Genomic DNA, 17,935 nt, shown 5'->3' on the forward strand with positions numbered 1-17,935 from the left:
AGAATGGAGAGGGAGAGGCAGGGAGGAGGTAAAGTAAAAAGGGCCATCAGTCTTGCAAAACATCTTCTGGAATGGGCATGTGTTAATTTCTTCTTTCTTGCAGCCATCCGCAGGTGGGCAGGGTTTCCTGAGGCAGGCCATTATGTATGATTATAATAACAAAAGCAATGAGCAAAGGCTAAAGTCAAAGAAATAGATCCAACATGGAGTCAAAATTGGCTCTTCTCTGTTACAGATTCAGTGTGTTGTTTATTGATATCATACATATTTCTGCTTTGGGTCATAGACTTGTTTCATAGGTATGCAAAATAGATGGCATGGCGAGAGAGGAGAAATATAAAATGTGAGTTTCTGCAAAAGTGCTAAAGGAAGGAAGTGCAGTGCATTTTCTAATGTATTTTTTTATGTTAAAACTCCAACATTCAAGGAAGCCGAGAAAGCTTCTTGCATTTATGTAACAATCCTTATCTATTAGTTGCAGAGCAAAACAATAGAAATAGCCTTTAACTATGAAGAAGTCCTCCTATCAAGTTCTTCAGTTCATTAAGCCTACTTTTGGTTATTATTATTTTAAAAAAATGTAATTGGGCAGTTCCAAGAAAAGCTTCAGAACAGCTGTAATTACAGCTGCAGATTAGTCAAAATAGGGGTTTTTAAAGGCTCCTCACTCCCCTTTCGCATCTCTTTCCCTCACCCCAAGTAACCCAAATTTAGTTGTAAAAATTTTGGTAAACTCAGGATTCCCGAAAGTGGAGTGCCATGTGTTTAACTGCATGCAGATGTAATGATTATATGTGACTCTTTATTAAGGTTCCCAGAAACTTTTGTTTTCCTACTACTCTGTGCACAGTTAAATGATTGTTATCTGCTTGTTTCTGCATTGAATTTTATAGATGTATGAGTATTCCAAACACAGTTTAGCGATTTTTATCAAGGCCTAGGCATCTACTAAAAAAACTTAGAGGGATAATAGGCTTTCAATCTCAATTTAAGATAATGTTGACATTATTACAGGTTGACTGGAAATACCTAAAAAAAACCTTATGTCTATGTTTTAAAAAAAATTTCTTCAAATTTTACTGTAATAGGAAATTGCCTTTCACCTTGTCTAAGAACAAATTTGGTAAATTTCTTAATTTTTGGAGCAAGTTCTATTAGATTGAATCAGAAGTAAAATACACATCCATGTTAATGTTTCCCTCACTCTTCCTTCCTATAGTTTTATGATCTAAGGATGTGGATGTCATTCTAAGGTCTGGTTTTGAATTCATCAGTTGGGAAACGGATATAAGGGTTATGAAGAACTGTGACTAAGAGCAAGGTTTAGGGCCAGTCTCCCTTTCCCAGTTAATTACCATCTCTTTTGTGGATGCTAGTCATGCTGAATATTGATCCTGGGCTATAATAACATAACTTGGATTTTAACCTAATTTTACAGTGTTATCTTCTCAGAAATTGTAGTGATTTGCCATTGAATCACACATAGGGAATTGAAAGAGTCTTCTGCCAAAGCTAACAATTTAACTCTTAAGGTAGAAAGGCAGCTGAAACATGCCTGTATGTGCATAGCACCACATTCAAAGGGGTAAGGATACAAAGATATATAGTTCTTACCTTCAAGTACAGTAGATAGAAAAGGTGCAAATATGTTCATTAAAATAATAGATCAACTTTTAGAGGGTAAATAAACTTGGATTTAAATCCCCAGGAACTCTTTAGAACTTAGAAGAAATTCCAAAGATCTAGAGCAACTTTCTTATTATTGCACGTAAGGAAACAGATTCAGAGAAGTCAAGTGAATTACATTAAGTCATTGATTAAATGGGAGGTTTATAGGACGTTCTAAATATGAACTCAGTAGTGACAATAGGTAGCAAGTTAACTTGCTTTTATTATCTTAGTGTTAGCTGATGTTGATTGTTCTTTGTAGGTACTTTATAGAGAAGCTGCCAATTCTTTTCTCACGTAAGTCTAGTGGATATATCAGCAGAATGTGAACTTATATAGTAGGTTATTTTTAGAGAGGGTAGCTTTGAACAAAAGCCATTTCAGAGAATACTGGTGAATTCAAGTGAATAGTAAAACATTCATTAAAGCAGAATGAGGAGACTTTTAAACCACATAACTTTTAAAACATAGTTTGCCTTATACGTATGAGGGCTGATAGCAGGTAAAATTTGAGATGGAGTATACTTTGTTGATGAAGGTACAACTAATACTGTGAGGATAAAGGAAGAAACTTAACAGAAAGAAACTCTTAGGAAGGAAAATAAAACTTTGAGACTTTAGTAAGATAGGAAAAATGAAATGTGAAAAGCAATTCAGTTTTATTTAAGGATTGGCCATACATTTATCTCATTATCAAAACTTGTTGTCACTGTCTTCTTTCATTTTCTTCCTTTCCTTACGAGTTCTCTCTGAGAAAGGCTCTAGCATGGTGTGATATAGTACAGTGCAGTTCTGGCTTTTGTCACTTATGACCAGCATGGTCTTGGACTAAAAGCTTGCTTATTAAGACATACTAAAGTGAATAATTTTTAATTAGTTAATCAGACTTTTGAGATTCAGGTAATTCATAAAAAATGAGACTATATCTTTGATGTGACTATAGGATTACTGGAATAATCAAATGAAATCACGTGAAATTGTTTTAAAAACTGAAGACTTCACAAAGGTAAATAATATTGTTTTATACTATAACTATAGATTCAATCTAGCATCACAAATATTTGTGTATCCAATATGTCAGAGTTAAGGTTGTAGAGTTTTGAATTAAGGAAGATATAGTCCTTGCCTTTAAGATATACTTTATGTCTAATTTGGGGAAGTAGGAAATAAAATATATAAGGCAAATGTCTACAATATGTGACAGAATATGAAAGGATAATGGGATGTTAAGCTGAACTAAATTTTGGCTTAAGTTAAAGAGCTACTCACCTGAATCTGCTCTAGGTCCATGAGACTCAGTACACCACAAGTGACAAAGTGAGCATTTTGACCTTTTCATATATGTGTGTGTGTGTATATATATATATATTCTGCTTTTTAGGTAAGAGTGGACAGATTTTTAACATGGATTGCCATGTGATAGAGGTCTAAACTTAGGCTCTCCAATAGATGCAGATAGGAGCTTGTTAATTTTTAGGTGTACGGATATGAGTCAGTCGCTGAGTCAAAGTGTCACAAAGAACGTACAGTTTTTAGTCTTGTTGAATATTACCAATAGAATAGGTTCCGGATTTTAACATCTGGGTTGGATACTTTGACAGGGGCATAGAGTTTGATTAAAAAGGGACTTTAGGAACATCTATTCCAACCCCCTTGAAGATACCTTTTACAGGGTCCCAGAATTAGCTTTCCTTATACCGAAGAATCTTTCTGTTATGTGATGCAGTACACTTTTCTTACGGGCTCTTGTGTTTGGTGTTCTTTGTGTTTGTCGGCCCCAAATGACCTCCCTCTCCATCTGCTGTTGTGTATACTTTACATTTTGTTGGATATGTTGCAGGCTTGACTGAAGAGAGAACCTATTGATGGAACAACCAGGAGTAGAAAGAGAATGATAGGTTCAGGAAACAGGACAAAAAAGGAAATAATGATAACAATAATAGCTAACACTTATTAGTACTGAAGTCCCAGATGCTGTCCTAAATGCTTTTCTTATTTTATCTTACAACAACCTATGGAATTGATATTTTAATATTGAAATTAGTTAAATGAAATATTAATTTAACATTGTGTAACTTAATAGTATTTACCCTTGTTACAGATGAGGGAGCTGAGCTTTGCACAGTAGAAGGCAGGGTTCATGCTTTTTGGTTCTAGAGACCAAACCCTTAATGCCACCACATATTGCTTCTTAAAGATAACTTGGAGGCCCCTCTGGGAAAAATTCTCTGCCTTTCCTTCTCTAAGTGTGATAGCCATTAGAGATAAAAGATGAACATTTTAAGGCTGGTAATAACTTGGTTTAGGTGTTGGTGGTGGAGGAGGTGAAATATAGAATTTATTCAACATTTTAAGATTGAATGATGGTATCAGAAAGGAAGGAACCTGAATATAAACTACTGTGCAAATCAGGGGGAGAGGGAATTTTGGTGAGGCTCTTGTAAGGACTAGATTTTATGATGCTATATAAGCATGAAAACTTGATATAGGAAGTTTAGTAAGGGCTTATGATCATTAGTTTATATAGATCAGCACTGTACAATAGAAATATAATGTGAACCATGCATGTAATTTAAAATTTTCTGGTAGCCACATTAAATAAGGTAAAAAGAAACGGGTTAAATTAGTTTTAATAATATATTTTATTTAACCTAATATATCAAAATATTATTTAAACTAATTAATAAAAAAATTAATGAATATTTTACATTCTTTTATTTCTACTAAGTCTTTGAAATCAGTGTGTATTTTACACTTACAACATTTCTCAGTTTAAACTAGCCATATTTCACATGCTCAGTGGCCACATTTGGCTACTGACTACCTTAATGGAAAGTGCATTTTTATACCATTAAAAGATATGTTCTTAAAAAATTTCTGACTGAATTACAACTAGATGGCTTATTCACCCTCTGTGGAGGAGTGGAGGGCAGTCTGAGGTGGAAAAGCATCACTATTCAGTTGTGTGCAGAGAATCTGCTCAGGAGGGGGAACATTTTTTATACTTAGTAAGAAGAGGTAGGGAAGGATTTACCAAATGTTTAGGCTTCCTGTCATTTAGGCTTCCTGTTGTTTGAGGTACTGTGGGTTATAGTTAGAGGGACTTCTAGGGCATTCCAAATAATTTCTGTGGTCTTTATATAAGTTCTGGGCCCTGGTTTTATATAAAGAGCATAGTGCTTTTTCTGTAGACAGCTCTGGAAGAGAAGCACACAGTTCTTACTCATGAAATGTGGTGTCTGTTGGTTCAGGGACTCTGTGCCTCTGTCTGGAACCCTTCACAACCTCACTGATTTCATTGATTTGCTTTTATGGGATTTAATGTTTAAGGTTACATCATTCCTCAGGCAGGGATTTCTAAAATCTGCTTTTTCCTTAAAAAAAAAAAAAAGAAGAGAAAAAGAAAAGAAAAAGGGAAAACCTCAACAAAATAAACTTATCACACAAAAAAATGACTAAATCTTTTCTAACTATGAAAGTGTAATATGTGTTCTTTGCAAAAATTTAGATAATGGAGATACCTACTTTTACGTGTTTAATGAACAGATCTCCAGTAGAAGGAAGTGTTCAATCTTTGGCTTCCTCCTGCAGTACTGGGGTTCCTTGGGCAGTAGCACTCCAGTGAATCAGACTCTGTGTATGGGACAGGTAGTGAAGATTTTATTTCCTTTAAGAAGACAGTGAACAAATGAGATGTATGTGTTCTTTCTGGCTGAGTTATATATGTATATTATCCTGTATTATGTATCATATTTTATTTGGCTAAGAGCCTAATTTTAATGCATTTCATTAAAAATCTTAGAGAGTTATCTGTAAAACTGGAAGATTTATAAAACTAAGTAAAAACTGTAAGGCTTGTGTTAACTTGTTAAGAGATACTGGGTTAAAATACAAGTTCTGCTCTGTACAGTTTAACAGAATAAAATGCACTTTTACCAATAATTTTCATTTTCTGAGTTTGTAGTTTTAGTGCTGTGCTGATGTTATCAGTATATAAATCTTTTTTGCCATGACTAATTGTGTTTTATTTGTTGTGAATGTAGTTGTGGTTTAGGTGGGGGTAAGGGAGGTTTGTGGAAACCAATGCTTACCATTTTGGGGATGGGTTGTGGGAAGAAGCAAGCTAGAAATATACTTGGAAGAAAGAAAACAGTAGCCACCTGGGAGCAATTTGAGATGAGGGAAAAAACAGATATTTTGAGAAAAGTTACAGTGTTTTAAAAAATAAATGATTCACATACAAAACTTAATCATTAGAAACATAACATTTTATGAAATTTGAGTAGGAAACATCATGTTAGAGAACTTTGAATTTCATATTTATTATGTTCATATTTTGTGTGGATGAAATATAGAAGTCTTAGTTATTTTGAATTGACCCCCCCTGTGGCTTCTTAGACTCTTAACTAAGGATCATAGTCTTTATCTGTGGAGAGTCCCAAGACTGGGTTTGACAGGTTAATGAAATCTAAAGTTATTTAGTGTTAGCTGTTTAACTTTAGACTAGATTTTATTAACCTGTCTGTTCATTTTTTCTGCTGGAAGGTTAACAGTCATATTGACCTTTGTCATGGAGTTATTTGTAACTTATAATTCTAAAGTACTGTGAAAACATTAAACACTCATTAAGTATTATATTTATTAGAACATTCCTTAATGCAAAGTAGTTCATTCATTAACCCATACTTAATATTGGTTATTACAATTACCTGTCCTCAGCCATCCATCAGATTCCTATGCCTGTCCTTCTTTAATTCTTAGACTTACAGAAACGTTGTGAGAGTGTGCTTAGGTCATGACTGACCTGGAGATGACTCAGGAAAATTCTTGTAAAGGGTGATTATGACTGTTGGAGTGGTTTTGTAGTGGCTGTTGTTGCCTGGCTGCTTCAGGCAGTTAGGTTAGAGTAAAGGGTTCAGGTTTTGGAGTTACTTGGTTTCTCTTGAATCCTGTCTCTGCTCCTTAACTATCTCTGTGCAAGTTACTTGCCCAGGCAAGTTATTAAACCTTAGTTTCCTTAACTGCAATTTGGAAATAATAGCAACCACCTCTTAGGGTTGTTAGGAGGACCCCCGCAAAATAATATCTCTGCTGTTAGGGATAATAGCAGTTTACTGTTTGTTTTTTTAATAAAGACAGGTTTTTTTAGAGCCGTTTTAGGTTCACAGCAAAACTGAGAGGGAAGTACAGAGGTTTCCTGTGTATGCTTTGCCCCTACACATGCATAGCCTCCTCCGTTGTCCACATTCCCCACCAGAGTGGTACATTTGTTACAATTGATGAACCTTCATTGACACATCATAATCAAAAGTCCCGGGCTTCCCTGGTGGCGCAGTGGTTGAGAGTCCGCCTGATGATGCAGGGGACGCGGGTTCGTGCCCCGGTCTGGGAAGATCCCACATGCCGCGGAGTGGCTGGGCCCGTGAGCCATGGCCGCTGAGCCTGCGCGTCCGGAGCCTGTGCTCTGCAACGGGAGAGGCCACAACAGTGAGAGGCCCGCTTACCGCAAAAAAAAAAAAAAAAAAAAGTCCACAGTTTACCTTAGGATTCACTCTTTATGCTGTACATTCTGTGGTTTTGGACAAATATATAATGATATGTATTTATCATTATAAAATCATAAAGAGTACATTCACTGCAGCCCCCAAATCCTCTGGGCTTTTTCATCCCTTCTCCCCAACTTCCAGCCCTGGATAATTCCTCATCCTTTTACTGTCTCCATAGTTTTTCCTTTTCCAAAATGGCATATTAGTTGGAATCATACACTATGTAGCCTTCTCAGATTGACTTCATTCACTTTAAGGTTCCCCCATGTCTTTTCATGACTTGATAGCTCATTCCTTTTTAGCACTGAATAGTAAGTATTTCACTGTCTGGATGTACCATAGTTTACTTATCCATTGACCTACTGAAGGACATTTTGGTTGCTTCCAAGTTTTGGCAATTATGAATAAAGCTACTATAAACAACCATGTGTAGGTTTTTGTGTGGACATTAGTTTTCAACTAGCAGCTACTTCTATTGAGCATTTATTTGTTTTAGCCAGACACTATACTATGTACTTTACATGGAAAATATCATTTAATTCTTATGTATATATAATAGATCATGTGAAGTTTTATAGCCCATAGTAATATATGTCCAATAACTGGTTACTATAATTTTTTTCTCTGTGTTACTTCCAAGCATGTAGTTTAAGTAGAAGTTGAGGCTGTTAAGATAAGGCTCAGGAGTGGGCATTCTGACCAGACTTCAAAGACTTATTGAGGAGTTGACAGTGGATTGAAGGTGAAGTATATATTAAAGTGTAGTTCAAGGATAATCTGCATGGTAATCACTTAGGAAGCTTGTTAAAATGTAGAGTTCTGGTTTCATCTTTAGAAACTCAGACTTTATGAATCAGAATCCTTGGTCACGGAGCTTGGATTCTGCAGTTTTACGAGCTTAATAAATAATTCTGATTCACCATGAATTTTGAGAATCATCCTTTTAAATTTATTCTTCCTGATGATTAAAAAATGATTCTAGTGGTTTTTTAAATAGTTGTGTTTCTTTGATATAATAAGCTTTCTATTTTATTGGTGATGGAGCTGGTAAATTTTTTCCATTAAATTTTTTCCATGTTATGAGGGTAGGAGGGTAGTGATATTTGTTCATTCAACTTTTATTTAGTAAATATCACTTCTTTGAGGTATATTTTAATTTTTTCATAAATATAGCATATTTTACTTGATTATTCAAATAATGTAGTCTTTTTGAATAGGGTAGGAAAGTAAGGCAGATTGAGAACATACTATTATGAAGATAGGTAGGGAGGTGAAGAGAGTGGTTTTCTGGTGCTAACTAGAAAGGAAAATATAACTATAAATAATTTGCATAACTAATATGAATAATTAAAACCTGATGGAAATTTTCAAGGAGTTTTGGTATGGGTCACTTTATTAGTCATATTAGTTAACAAAAGAGTCATATCAGGAATGCTCAGCTTCTGTGTTTTTTGACGGTTGTGTTCCCTCCTAAGAACACTCTTCTTCTGGGTTTTGTCTATGTTGGCTTCCTGGGAAGTCTTACTCCAAATCCACAGTTTGGGAAATCAAGTTTCATCCCTACAGTTCTTCATATGAACCTCAGCTTTCTTAGATTCTTCATGTAAAACCTTACCTAAAGGAACCAATGAATTGGCTTCAAGTCAGAATTTTACACTTAGGTCTTTAGAAGACTCCATTTCAATGAGTCTTTGCATTGGTATCTTTACCCCCCAAATCTTTCTGGCTCCAGCATCCACTTTAATAACTCTGTGGGTTAAGCAACTCCATTTTTAATATCTGTAGTTTTGTTCATTCTCAGAAATGAGGTCACTAGGGCTTTGTCGATGTTAATGAAAAAGGTGTTGTACACTCTACTTTTTGGGAGTGTCCTTGGACTGAATGAAGCTAAAACATCATAGACATTGTTGCTCTGCTTTAAATACTCATAGGATATAATTTTGCATATTTTAAACTCAATCTGTTTGCCAATACAATAATATTATTTATCTCTGGGAACTTTGGCTATATTCTGCTGTGCTATTTAGAATTCATATGAATTATTAAACCTTTCTAGTAGGTCTTTTATTGAGCCTATTGTCTGACCTCTTCTTTAAAAGTAGTCTTCAGCATTTTCAAAAGAATCATTTGGGTCTTCCTGGGACTGGAGATTTTGCCTCTGTTGTGACAGAAGCAGAGAGTGAACTTTTTTAGAAGTTAGGAGCAGTGGGGTACAGAAGAGGAGAAAAATCAGACTACATTTTATATCATGCGTGTTTCATTGTGAAAAATAATCATAGCCTTATGTCCTTTTCTTTTCTGAGGAGGGGGCGGTGGTGGTAAGAGTGCAGGGTGAATTAAGGAGGCGTCACGGAGAATGTGTCTCCTAACATGGGGTTTCAGTTATTTCCCAAATACAGAGAGCAAAGTGGTTGTCTCCAGACATTTTTCTTTCATAGGAGGCCCGTGTGCAGTATTGGTATGTTTATCACTCACCCCCAAATATTGACAGTGTTGGCGTTACAGGTAATCTGAGTTACTGCCTTTTCTGTCATGTTCCTCTCTGTTTTAAGTGTGGGCCACAAACCCATAACAGTATTGATGTGATTATATTACTATTATAACTGTTGATATTTTTCCTTTTAAATCAGAGAAAAGCACACTGATTTTTCCCCCTTTATTCTTATAGCATTTTTATTTCCAATAATTATACTTTCCTTCTGATTTATTTCAAAATGTTTTGGTATGGTATTGATAAACATAGTATTATTTTTTGTGGTTAAGAGTATAAACTCTTAAACAAGACTATCTGGGTTCAGTTCTCAGCTTTACCACTTATAGTTGTGTGACCTGGGGCAGGTTATTTATTTTATATAACTCTTGCCTCGGTTTTATCTGTAAGACAGGGATTATAAAATTATCTACTTTTTACATGTGGTGAGGATTAAATCATTTAGTAAAGAACAATGCCTGCAAATAGTACAGGCTGAATATGTATTAGTTATTATTCACTCACTAAAATAGTAGTCTCAGTAGACGCTAATAGACTTTAAAAGTTAACAAAATTAATACTTTAAAACTTTAGAAAACCTTAATTTAGAAAGTTATTTTTAGGCTGGAGTTTTGTGTGCCCACACATGCGTGCACACACACACACTCACACACACTGTCTCTTGCACACCCTTTTCAGACTGTTACAGAACAATGTTTTTCAAGCTTCAATGTGCATACAGGTTACCTGGGGATCTTGGTAACATGTAGATTCCTACTAGCTTTGGAATAGGCCTGAGATGGTGCCATTCTAATAAGCTCCACAGGTAATCTGGATGTAGCTAGTCTTTAGATCATAACTTGAGTATTAAAGTTATAGAATGTCCTACTAGTGGTTCTGAATCCTTCTGTCAGTACTTTATAAACACTTGGGTGTTTTTTGTTTTTGCTTTTTAAAAAACATGCCTAGGCTTTACCTCAGACTAGTTAAATCAGATCTCTGGCGTTAGTGTTCTGGACATTGTCATCCTCATTATCATTTTTTTCTTTTTTGTAAAAAAATACTCGAGGTCATTCTCATGTGTGAATAGCATTAAGAGCTACTACTTTAGTGATGTGAAGGAGAGTCAGTAAGCTAAGTAGCTCCATTTTATGTCTTCATTTACTGTTATCTTCTATCCGTTTAAGCATCTGTAGGTATGATGAAGCATAGCTGGTGAGAACTCTTTAACTAGGAGGCAGCTAATAATTTTGGCTTGAAGTTATCTTCACACTATACTGGACTAAAAAATTTGACTCCTTGAACCCTTCTTCATGGCTTTTATCTCCTATTGCTTTCATCATTTTTGTAATCTTCTTGGGATTCTCCCTAATTTCTCAACAGCTTCCTGAAAGGATAGTAATTCAAACTCAATATAAAATTGCTTTAACAAAACTGAACAGTGGCAGAGGTGGAAGAATAAATTTCCTTCCACTTGTTAAATTCTGTGATTTTTATTAAGGTGGAAAACTTATATTTGTTTCAGACTTTTTATTGGCCCTTTCTTTATGTTTTTGGGAGCTAAAGTGTGTTTTCTACCATGATATTTGTTTTAGTACATTACTTTCTTAGGTTATAGTCCCTCTTTTTTCTTTCTCAACTGTACTTCTTGCCTCAGCTTCCCTTCTTGTACGTATTTTTGAGGAGAGGCAGTAAATGTTTTCTCATGGACTCTCATGTTTTGGGAAAGTAGTTTTCCAAGCTGATCAAATCTTGCTGAAATTTTATTCCATCTAGTCATGATATATCAGTTAGAATCTGGACAGGGAAACAATCTACACTAGATATTTCTACCAAGAAAATTTAACACAGGGAGTGGGTTATACAGGTGTCGGAGGCTGAAAAGGCAAAAGGGGAACACTGGAGTAACACAGAGTCAAAAATTGCAGAAAGCATCAATCATCCAGAGGGCTGGGGCTCAAAACTTCTGGAAGGGGTACTGTCTGGCTGTTGCTGGTACTTCTGAGAGTGCCAGAGAAAACTTGTGGCTGTCACTAACTGCTGCTGCTGGGGTGGAGGGCCTGTGCTAGGGCAATGCTGAGTGGAAAAAAGCAAGTTTCTCCTTTTAGTGTTCTTATTGGCGGTATGAGGAAGCTAGCTGGCAAAAGAGAAAAGTAGTTTCCAGAGTTCTATTTTCAGCGTTACTGAGCTGAGTATTAAAGGGTGGATTTGCTGCTGAGAGACTGTAGCTGAATAACCAGCACATATAGCCTTCTCCTGTTCTCTTGGTCTCTTTCTTAGCTACAAGGATCCTGCATGCTCTTAGTGTCTAGGATTTAGAATGAAAGGAGTTATTATTATTATTTTTAAATTACTTGTCTAGCTAATGTGATTTGGGGGCATGAGACAGGACTACATGCTCTAAGATAACTGTCACAGCCTTTCTTGGGAACTGAGAGTCGATTACTCATTCCTTTGACTCTAAAGGGATTTCTGTTTTTCAAGATCCCTTATTCAAAATACAAAAATTGTAGGAGTAATGATAAACCAGAGGTTAAAAATTGGTTACTTATTGGCCAAACAGTGGCCTACAGTGAAACTAATCTTTGAACAGAAGATTATACCTTCTCTCTCATTCTAATATTCTTCTTCCTGCAAAGCTTCTCAAAGTTTAATATGTATGTGAATTATTTGAGACTCTTGTTAAAATGCAGATTCTGATTCAGTATGTCACTGGTTCGGGCCTGAGATTCTGCATCTCTAAGAAGCTCCCAGTGGAGGCTGAAGCTACTGGTCCCTAGACCAAACTTTCTTCTCTCTTTCCTGCTTTGAGAACAAACCACTGGTCTGGCTTGGATCCATTGTTGGACCTGGTTTTGGGTGGTTGAATGGAGTGGATCATTAAGTAAGAGTTTCTTGCAAGCCCACTTTCTAGAAATATTTTGAGCAATTTTAGTAGAGGTATTTATAGCTGTTTCTTTCCAGGTGGCACTAGAAGGGCAGTGCCTCAGAATAGGTTGACTTTTCTTCCATAATTTTGATGCTGCTCTAGACACAGAGGCATGCCAGTCACTTGTAGTTTTCCTGGAACGTCTGAGGCTTTTTAGTAATTGTGTATATGTTTAAGGGAAACTAATGGGAGATAGGATAGGAGGACAATTAGAAAATTCATGCATCAGATAGCTTGTGTTCATTAAAGCCATTATTCTTGATTAAATAGGGCTATCTATGGATTTTAAAAATTTGGTTTGAATTTCATACTAAATGCATTTTTCCACTTTTGACACTTTGATGTACTTCAGGTTGTCATCAAAGCACAGGATCTTCTTTCCTTGAGCCAAATAAATGGTAGTCCACCTTAATTGAACTTTGCATACAGCCCAAACTTATGAAGTTGTTAATTGCTCTTTACATTTGGATTTTACTTTACCAAGGCATACCTGATCACATGACTAAAAAGTTACTCAGTTGCCATCCTTCAAGATCCTCTGCCTACCTCCCTCATCCCCACTGCCCCCAATTCCTGGATCTTTCCTTTTGTCTTTACAGACCTAGATTTTTAAGATCCTAGGTTCTTTGTTTCTGTCTTGTGGTTCTTTTTATGGATGTTACTCTTAAATTTTTAAAATTCAGGCTGTAGATAATACAGTTCAGGTCACGGAATTGAAATAATTGGCCTCTTTATCGGTTGAGGTAAAAGAGTTAAAATGAAAGTTAAGGATTCAGGGCACCCCTACAGAAATGAGGGGTGAAAAAATGCTCAATTTTAGGATCCTAAACAAAGCATTTTGATTGGCATATAGAGACCCTTGCATGCACACAAACGTCCATATTTGAATATTTATAGAAGATAATCTGTCAAAATTACTGTTATTTTAATTTGCCAAGCTTGGCTGATTGCTGCAGTTGGATGTTAGTTGAATTCTAGATGAGGAACTGTAAATAAGAGCTGGTCTAGAACATGCTTTTTGTCCTTGAAGCTGTTTGAATATTCCCCCCCCACCCACCTTTTTAAAAAACAACAACAACAACAACAACAGTGAGGCCTTTTTATGTTAGCTGGACTTTAATGTTTTCCTTTTTAGGGAAAAAGGATTAAAGTAAGGTGATAACAGTAAATACTAAATTTTTGTTAGTTAAGAAAACCATTTACATTTCGTGAACAGGAATTGTTTAAATAGTTTTAACTATTTGTCCAATCTTCGCTTCAAAGATTTCCCTGGAGAGTTCAAACCTAGGGACATAAATCTCTCTCTGAGGGGCCTTGAGGTTTCCCATAAGTAAGTTTCATGTTAACAACAAAGAAAATGTATAGTTGTAGATAATTAATGTTACTGCTTTCTTTTGTCTCATTTTAAACAGTTGGTAATTTTAGTGACCCAGATTCAAGCAATAATATCTTCCATTGGAAATATGTGATTTCGTCATCTTCTTATGTTCTAGGGGAAGAAAGGTAAGCCATTTTTCACGCTTAATATTTAAGTAACTTTGTAAATAAATCAAAATTTTCTCTTTTAAAAGATTAGAAAACCCTTTTCTCTTTAGGTAGTGTTTTCTCACCCAGAAAACACTGTATTATTTATTTATGTCATATCATTATTCCTCAAAAGATTCCACTGAGTCTACATTATTTCAGCTCTAGAGATGATATGATGACTTTCAAAAAATCATACAACAGTTTTTTGGAGCAGGACTATGTTCTGTGCTCTGTCTGCTAGGCTATCTTGTCCCTTTTACATAGCCATTCTCAGCTGAATAGTTTATTTTTACATATATAACCCCCTGACATGACTAGATAGTCTTAATATTTTTTGTTTTTTGCTTTTGATGTTTTCATTTCTTTATCTCTTGTAAACTGCCATAATTGGATCCATTTTGTTGGTGATTACTTTAGCTAGAAACTATGTCAGGTACTAAGTCTCAGTTTTACTTAGACATTGACTTTGTTTTGGGGTTTCAGGAATGTGGGGTCTCAGGAATATATTTTATATTCAGCAAATTAAAAGTGAAACTTTTAGAGCATTCTTTTCCATTTTTCACAAGCATCCATCTTCATTCTCATTTGACAGTCCTTTTTTGGGTAGATTTTCTTTTTTCTAAGAGTGTTTATATAATCTTTCACTTATTACTGGGTGGTCTCTTTTCCCAGTTCTTTTTGTGGCTACCCCTATTACCATTTTCCGTATATCTCACTCTAATTCCTCATGATCCTCCTAGGAAAATTATATGTCCAACTCTGTAGTTATCCTCTGAATGAAGGATAATCACATTATTAATAATTCCTTAAGATGTTATGCTCGCTCCTAATTTTGTAATTAATAATAACATTATTAACAATTATTAATATAAATAACATTATTAATAATTCCTTAAGATGTAATGCTTGCTCCTAATTTTGTAATGGTTCACCATCTGTCACTGTACAAAGGGCTCAGAAATGTCTGTTGTACCTAATGCATCACAGATGTGGGAATAATAATAAAATAAAATTTACATTTATGTAAAGCGAAGATACTGCTAATATGTTCCCTTGGGTTTGGCCATTCTGATATTCTTGCTGTGTTTGGAGGCTTATTAAGTATGTTAAAACTCAAGTTGAATACAATTTAAGTCAGTGACATAAAAAGTAATGAGCTGTTTTACAGTGCGATTTGGAAAAAAAAATTAGCTGTTATTTCTTGCTTATAAGAACAGCAGATAGCACAGTTGACTAAGATTTTCTAAGTAAAGTAATATTGATAAAGGTTAATTTCATGGCAATAGAAAATGTTGGGAATTGGCATCCAAATGTCAAATTTCACATACACATCTTAGCTTTCTACTGATTTTTCTTTTCCCTCAGAGGAAGAATCTTAAAACTTAAATTTGTTTAGAAGACATTATAATGCTATTTTAGGAATAAGAAACAGGCTTTATTTTTCTGCAATTGAACAGTAGGGATAACCAGTCCATTGCAGTACTTATTGATAGATTTTTTTTAAAGCTCTTATGGAAATTTAATCAAGTGTTCATTTAGGAAATATTTTAGTTTGTAATAATGATGCGGGATCTAAACGATAACCTACGATATTCATCTATGTGTTTTCATTATTTCAGAAAGAAACGATGAAGTGTATTGTTTAATAATTTGCATTTTGGTATTATTTATAGGGTAAACACTATGAATAATCATATTTTAGGTAATTCGTGTGCCATTGAGACAAATTTAGATCTCCATTTGTTCCTTCTCTCCCTAATATCATAAGAGTGTTAGTTAAAAGGTAAAAATTGAAAATGGATTTTGTTTTGTTTTGTTTCTGATCTGGCATGTAAGGAGCTTAGAAGTCATCACTCCATCCTAACCACAAGTAAAAAACTGAACAAACTGAAAAATCAACAACTCTTCTTAGATCCATCACAGAAGTGAGGTCACAGGGCAAACCACTGCTCTCAAATTAGAGAGACAGACAGGCAAATATAGAGAATGACAACTTGCCCTAGCAAAAACCCCAAGGGAACCACTACTGGGTAGGAAAATCTAAAGTGTGATTAACAAATTAGGGGAGACTCCATGTGGACAAGCCTGAGGTAAAAACTCCAGGGGGACCCAGTCATAGGGAGCCCCCCACACTTTCATGATTTTGCTTCTAGGAGCTCTACCAGGTCCTCACAGTGAGTATATGAGAGGTGCTTCCTGCAGGGGGAGGGAAGAGTAACCATTTTGAAATGTGCCAAGGCATCTTGTTTTTCTTAACAAGATCTGCTATCAAGAGAAAGTATTTTACCAGGGCCTAATCTATTAAGGTGTTATCAGAGACTCACTGACCTGGAGGAAGGGAAATACCCAACTGTAGCCTTCCACATGGTGGGGAGAGAAATACCCAATTCCAGTCCCCTGTAGCCATCCTGTTCCACCTAGGAGGGGAGCATAGGACTGAAAAGAACTTGTGAAGTTCACAGCTTGGGGGGCGCAGGCCTAACCATTGCACTGTAGAATGCTTCTACTCCCCTCCACACCTTAACCACATTAGTAAATTCCTATTCGTTACAGTTCCTTTTACCCAGTGCATCATATCTGACTTCCAACAAAAAAAATTACAAGGCATACTATACTAAAAAGCAAAAACCACAGTTTAAAGAGACAGAGCAAGCATCAGGATCAGACTCAGGTGTGTCAGGAATATTGGAATTATGAGACCAGGAATTTAGAACAACTATGATTAATATGCCAAGAGCACTAATGGAGAAAGTAGGCAACATGCAAGAACAGATGAGTAATATAAGTAGAGAGATAGAAAATCTAATAAAGGGTAAAAAAGAAGTGCTTGAGATAAAAGCTATAACAGAAATGAAGGATGGCTTTGATGGGTTCATTATTAGACTGGGCATGGCTGAGGAAAGAATATCTCTGAGCTTAAGGATATATCAGTAGAAACTTCTAAAACTGAAGAGCAAAGAGAAAAAAGAAAAAATATCCAAGGACTGTAGGACAACTACAAAAGGTGCAACATATGCATAATGAAAATACCAGAAGGAGAAAAAGAAACAAGAATAATGACAGAGAATTTCCCCAAATTAATGTCAGACTCTAAACCACAGATCTAGGAGGTTCAGGGAATGCCAGGCAAGATAAGTGCCCAAAAAGCTTTGTCTAGGGATATCATATTCAAATTGCAGGAAATCAAAGATACAGAAAATAATCTTGAAAGAAACCAAAGGAGAAAGAATTACCTTAGGTACAGAGGTCTTCTCTTCAGAAACTATGAAAACAGGAAGAGAGTGGGGTGAATATTTAAAGTGTTGAGAGGAAAAACCAACAATCTAGAATTCTGTATCCTGTAAAATTATCCTTCAAAAGTGAAGGAGAGTAAAGACTTTTTCAGGCAAACAAAAATTTAGAGAATTTGTTGCTAGTGGACCTGCTTTGCAAGATATGTTAAATGAAGTTCTTCAGAGAAGGGAAATTATATAGGCCAGAAACTTGTATCTACCTTAAAAAAGAAGAAGATTAGAGAAAGAATAAGTGAAGCTTGAATAAAAACTTTTATTTTTCTTAATAGATCTAACAGATAACATAATTTATTTGAAATAATAGTAGCAACAATGTATTCAGTGATTATAGATCATATATAAGTGAAATGAATGATGACGATACAAGGGTTGGGAGGAAGAAATTAGGAATATTCTTTTATAAGGTACTTGCACTACATATGAAGTGGTATAGTGTTATTTGAAAGTGGACTTGGATTATTTGGAAATGTATAATGCAAACTCTAGGGCAACCATTAAAAAA

Source organism: Hyperoodon ampullatus (genome assembly GCF_949752795.1).
Source record: "Hyperoodon ampullatus genome assembly, chromosome: 3".
Classification (NCBI taxonomy): domain Eukaryota; kingdom Metazoa; phylum Chordata; class Mammalia; order Artiodactyla; family Ziphiidae; genus Hyperoodon; species Hyperoodon ampullatus.